The sequence below is a fragment of the Magallana gigas genome, chromosome 4 (assembly GCF_963853765.1).
Source record: "Magallana gigas chromosome 4, xbMagGiga1.1, whole genome shotgun sequence".
Taxonomy (NCBI): Eukaryota; Metazoa; Mollusca; class Bivalvia; order Ostreida; family Ostreidae; genus Magallana; species Magallana gigas.
Genome location: NC_088856.1, coordinates 8,185,258 through 8,191,733, shown reverse-complemented (window position 1 = coordinate 8,191,733; position 6,476 = coordinate 8,185,258). Strand labels below are relative to the sequence as shown.

The following is a 6,476-nucleotide window of genomic DNA, read 5'->3' as shown; positions in this document are numbered from 1 at the left end:
CCTTCAGCTGAAGCTGAGGTTTTGAGCTGAATTACGAATAGGAAGATGAAGTCTGAGTTGGCTTAATTAAAAATGAAAGAAAAATGCATGCGATGGCTTTTGATATTATTCACTGTGCAGCAAAATTCGTTAAAACTGGTTTTATTGCGAGTTAAATCGCTGAAATTTGCAACTGGGCATAGCCAGATGCGCCAAAATTATGTCAAACTCTAGATCTTGAAAAATTTGTTTTCGTTGAATATGTAAACTTGTAAGGGAGGGTTACCCACTAATACCACTAAAATTGAGCCATCACGAATTCCAATGATTCCACAGTACAATTACTATAGTAAGTAAATTACGTTTAGATATCAAAAAGTGATATTTGTTCGGTGAAAATGTCTTATTTAACAAATTGCTTAAAATCATTTGATGTCATTACGTTGTTATATAACTGTAAGATTTGACAACACTTATCTAAATTAATACGACAATAGATATGTTTACATGCGATCATCGACGTCTGAGCAGTTTGAAGCAAAGTGTCACTAAACATTGGTTGTTACTTGCATTTGCTGTAGTACATTAAGTGACTCGACAGTAATGAGTTTTGTTAACATATTTCAATGATTGGTTTTAGTTTATTTTCAAAATTTATATCTATTCAAATAAAAAGAAAATGTTTCGTGAAAAATTGCGCACAGAAAACGATGCCTGAAAATAAACATCAGCACAAATTATCGTGGAAAAAAGTGGTTATCGAAATACCTGCATTTTCATATAAAATATAGTGTTAATAAAGCAAACATATTAGCTCAACTCGTTATGGGTAGAAGAGGGTCTCGTACTTAATACCAATAATTAATGGCCACGGGCGAGCTACTTATAACATATAAATAACAAAACCATCGGTACCTAAGAATGTGATTGCTTTGTTTGAAAGGCAAGCTGTTTTTTACAACAATTAACACTCGTGCTGGGCAATAAAACAGGTTATTGTCTACCAACCGTTAATTTTAAGTGACCACTTAAATTAATCAATACCTAGTTAAGGTTTATAAATTGATAATTAAAATCTTGTTCTCAGTATACTATTTTAAAATATTTCTATGATATAAAATTACTAAATATAAAACAAAGTATAAATTTTAAAGGTTTTTCTTTACTCAATAATACTTTATAACTAAACAATTCAATTCTTAAGAATTTATGTCTGATATCTCATTTAGATCTGATGGTTGACCATCCAACTTTAAAAATAAACAAGTTGAATATGTTCGCCATGTTTACTGCTCTTGATTCGTTTTGTTTCAGGACAGCCAATGAAAATGTAGAAGCAGATCGTATTATAGAAATAGGAATTTTGCCGTTTTAAACATAGATAACGTGGAAAATATGATTTTTTTAAATTATGAACTCTTTTCTCTAATGATGATATTTACAGATACTTTATCAAGCCTATCCAAACTCCAAGCATATTTCCCATAAAACCAGGCGAGAGTTTTTACGGCCGCTGAAAAAGAAGACTTTCTGATGTGTTTTTGTTCTGACTTACATGCGTTAATTAGTTTTTTCACTCTATTTTGTCTAAACGTAAAAATAAGGATTTCAGACTGACATAAAACTTTGAAAAGTGATAAAAAAATATAAATAAAACATTTTAGAGTGCACTTTAAATTTTGAATAAGACATACTCTTATCTATATCTAAAAATACCTTACCATTTGTTCCGGTCGCGTAGTGTTCTTTACGCCTGTCTTTAAGTTCACTTGATTACATAGTGTTCTTTATGCCTCTCTTGAAGTTCACTTGATTACAAATACAGCCCTGAGTGTCCTTGTTATTTGATTGTTTATATAAGTTGTACAACGATGTACATTTTTGTCCCTTTAAAATATGACCATTACACGGTATTTTTTTTAACTTAGAATACAGTTTCAAGAAGTTCACTTGAATTTATAATTACAACAAACAAAGAAAGAAAAACACTACAGTGCAGTAAAAATAAAAAGTAATTCCTCGATGTTGACAAAATAATGGAGAAAAAGTTTTCAGTTTTCGAAAAAAAACCAATTACGGCTCTTCAATGACACAGACCATTGGGCTAAGCAGTTAAAATAAATATACAATGTTTAACGACATAAACATTAAGGTTTACAATAAAATGGAACACTTGTAGCAAAAAAAAACAGTGAGTAAGGTAACATACCCTGGTATATACACTTACCTTACATTTATCCTTACTTCTATGTCTACGTTAGAGTTTGACCGAGCCTCAAAATCGTTTGTCCTTGAGAACCCCAATTGTGTCAATTGTACCTGATATCGTTACTTTCTTTCAAATAACCTTGGGTATTCCGCAGTTTTCAACGCAGTTCCAAAGACAAGGATTATGTAAATATACCAGGTGATCGTAAATACCTTCGTTTCTTGTTTTTGTGTAATCCGGTTTGCAATGTACGGCACAAACACAAAGGTGAAAAAAAATCCGTGCATTCGTTTATAATGACTCTTATCTTTATAAGTATTTGCCCGTAAAAAAGGATCAAGATAAATATTTTGATTTCTGTCATTCTTTTAAGTCTTCATATTTCTGGATGCAAAAATGTATTTTATTGTTGAAATTATAAATGTTATAATTTTAAAAAAAATAAAAACATACATGCATTTTACAAAAGGAGTTATAGAATTATAAATGTTATAGGCGGAAGACTTCGTAATTGCCTTTTCTCAGTGACAAAATCAATATCTACCATGTAGATTGCAAAGTATTTTTACCAGTATTGTATTATCAATATAACGAAGGAATAAAAAAATACGGTATCTGCAAAGGTTTCAAACAATTCCTTTGAATATTCCATTAATTTCAAATTCACATTTATTGTTTCTTTGTTTGAAGGAATTTTGCAATTTTTTAAAGCGAATGCTAAGATATCAACTTGTTATAGAAAAAAAATATCATACAATATCACCAACACCAACTTATTACTGCATGAATTTTGTTTAAACGAGAGCATCTAAATTATCTTGAAATGAAGTTTAATATTTGGTTTTATTTTGGATATAGCGGTATAACTTATAAGTTATGTACAACAGAATTAGTCCTCCAGTGCCTCCACCGATCGAAGCAGACAGAATCAGAACATCTAGGTAGAAAAAGAAATCGATGAATTAGCAAACGAGATATCTAAATGGTAATTGTAGTTATATTTTTGAAGAACTTTCTAAAACCCACATGTAAAACACAATTTTGTTCGATTTAAATATATACGAGTTCAAAGAGACATTTGTTATCATTTTTTATTGATTTACTTTTTGCGATCCATTTATTAATTAATTAAAAGAAATTTGTAACTAAAACAATTAAATGCTTTCTTGGATGATTCAATCGCGATATGAAGGTAGCGTTCAAAGCAGAAACAAAAATTACATAAACCGCTTAATCTGGTTATGTTCTTTTTTCTGCAGGATTGTTACTATCATATTCCGCACGAATCAACCAACCCAAAAAATATAGAATTGTTTCAATATCACGCTTTCATAAAGAAATATGTGATACATTTATATTTAAAACAAAATACCTGTCTAGTTTCAATTTTGTCTTTCAAAATATGTACCTTAGAGGTTAATAAAAGAGTCTTAAAACGTGTCAATTAGTCTAAGAATGATATGATGACATTTGACACCCTAGTTTATATGATTTGATAAACGTTTTAAAGACGGAAATACAATTCTGTCAGTGCTAGTATGCATGAAAGCAGTCCATTTTACTATCCTTATAGGCTTTTACCACACTCGACGTTAATCATCCCAATACCTTTCACTTAAACCACCTTTATCAAGATCCGGAAATTATATTTCATATGTAACATATGCTCACAATATGTCTTGACTTAAGCAAACACACTAGTATAAAAAATCTCTTAGATATCACTATCTACTCACAGTTCCACGATACATAAGCAATACTTTTTATATCATACTCACAATCTGTCTCAAGTTCGGCATACACTTTCATTCTAAATTTGACGTTTTTTGTTGTGTTGGCATTGGTGTTTGATTTGATCTGTATCTTGAACGCGACATCTGTATACTTGTTACAGTATGGCGAAGGTGGCATCACAGTGCAATTAAACACCTAACAAGAAGATGATGAAACATATATATATAAAACTAAAACTAACCAACGACACGAACAATAAAGTAAAATATTGTCAAATTTTCGGAACAACCTGTCCCTTCTTCAGGACAACAACAACAAAAACTACATATGAAAGAAACCTCTACAAAATTAGCACTAAATAAAAACTAAATAATATATAAAAACTAAATAATATATAAACACCGGATCGGAACGTGGCAACTACATCTTTGTATTAAATATTTAAAGCCCGAGAAAGAAAAACCCCGTCCGACGCAGCGGACGGTCTGTGTAGAAGTGCTAAAAGATAACGCGAACGAAATCATTTGTATATACTGCTCCTTACAATAAAAGAAAGTCACAAACAATACTTTAACGAATGGAGATTTCATTTTGAAACAATCGCTCATGAATGACAATTGACAATGTTTACCAGAGGATCAGTTATGTTTTATCAGAATATTGCAAAACGGTTAAATTTGGAGAGAAAAAAAAAGTTTTACTGATACTTCATTATGTAAAGCCAAAAAGAGTGTAAAAAAGATGATAAAAATATTTCGGATAATGGTCCTTACCCCAATTTGGTCAGTCGCGATAATGTATCCAAACCAAATGGCACAGTCTGGGTCCTCATAATGTAGAAGGGAAACACAGACCCTGTAAGTGTTTATGCGTGAAGAGTCCCCGCCACTAAACTTCATCATGCTACAAAGTAACGGGTCTATTGGAGTACCGTCATAGGTCACGTGATAAATAGTATCCGCACCAACTGACCTTTGACTGAAAAAACAGGCATCTTTGTCGAACGAAACTGTTAACAGAACCAAAAAATTGTTTATATTGCACATGTTTTATACTTCTGAAATTGTTTAAAATTCAATACATTACATATGTATTTTGATATAATTAAATTTCAATCTGACCTGTGATATTTGCTAAAGAATAGCAAACAGATGGTAAAATCAAAACTAGAATAACAACACAAACAGTCCTTGCTTCCAACATCATGACGATGTTTCTGATTTCCCAGCTTGCATTTGCAGTCTCAGTAGAAAGTTTACCAATCAACGTAAGATATTCTAGCATATAAGGAGTGTTCCATTACTTCTATCTCTGATGCTGTTCATCCTTTGTTAAGCCATAGTGTTCCTTTATCAATATCTCTTCAAAACAACCTTCTTTTAGATACTAATGATTCCCCCTAAAACATTACATAAAGGACGGCAATATTGCTTTTGTCGAATGAATATCGACCTACCAGTTCTAATATGAAAATATATTGAAAACCTCTAATGTTAAACAGTATCTTTTTATTAAGAGTTTTTCAACATTATGAAAAAAATGTTTCAATATACAATACCACAAACCTTATATTAATCGTTTTCGTCATTTTCACCCAAAAATGTACAGAGTAACGAAAAAATGTTCTAGCTTTTAAAAAAAAAACAGTTTCAAACAACGGAAATTTTAATTTCATTTTTCATTAAATTATGCGTATATTGTACATAATCTTTATTCATTTCACAAAAACAATAAAAAAGGAAACGAATTAAACAAATATGTTATAAGGCACTCGTATACAAAAAAAAACACCTTCCCGTTAATTTTGTCATTTCTTTGGCAGAAGTTCTTGAGAAAAATATTTTAACCCTTTTTATTTTCTCTTTCTTTTTCATCTACATGTACATGTTTTTTGTTTAAAACATGTCATTTATTTTCACAGTTTATTTTGTAAAAATTATATGAATATCTACAGCTTATCAGAATTTGTATAGCTGATCATTTTTAAAGATAAATATTTAAAGCAGTATACGAGAACAAATCTTACATTAATTATTAAATGTATATACTGGTATACTTGGACAAAATTCACAATGTTCATAACACTCTTATAAAAATAATAGTTACTGTATTCATTTATGGAAACATGATCATATTTTAATTTAACTAATAGTGATATTCATCTGAGGGTCAGAACCGGAAAGCCCTACCAAAAACACAATGTCAAGATCAGAGTGCATTCATTCCTGCAAATGTGTTCGGAATGTTTTCTTTGTCATATATAAGTATGTAATAAATCCAGAGGTGCTCGAATGAAAACATGCGGGACTTCCCTGAGATTTGTTCAGTTCCTGTGAAATTTTGAGTGGAAATTTAAGTATTCGGACAATATTCTCAAAATACATAAGTTCCCGTCGTTTTTCTAATCAAATTCTACTTTGATTTATGTTAAAACATGAAAATCTATTCAGAAACATGTCATATTTCATCATCTAACGGTCATTTAAACTAAACGATGATATATTTAACAAGGTTACCGTTCATGTTCGACCACTCTACACGTGGTTGAAAATAT

The 6,476-nt window shown here is 30.6% G+C and overlaps 1 long non-coding RNA gene across 1 annotated transcript; it reads right to left on the bottom strand.

Annotated features, from left to right (window-relative positions):
* Positions 1-2,647: 2,647 nt before the first annotated feature.
* Positions 2,648-5,265, bottom strand: LOC136275137 (uncharacterized). Its single transcript, XR_010713660.1, has 4 exons — positions 5,044-5,265; positions 4,696-4,931; positions 3,967-4,117; positions 2,648-3,125 (listed from the first exon to the last, which is right to left on the bottom strand). It is a non-coding gene; the product is annotated as an uncharacterized lncRNA (long non-coding RNA).
* Positions 5,266-6,476: the final 1,211 nt, after the last annotated feature.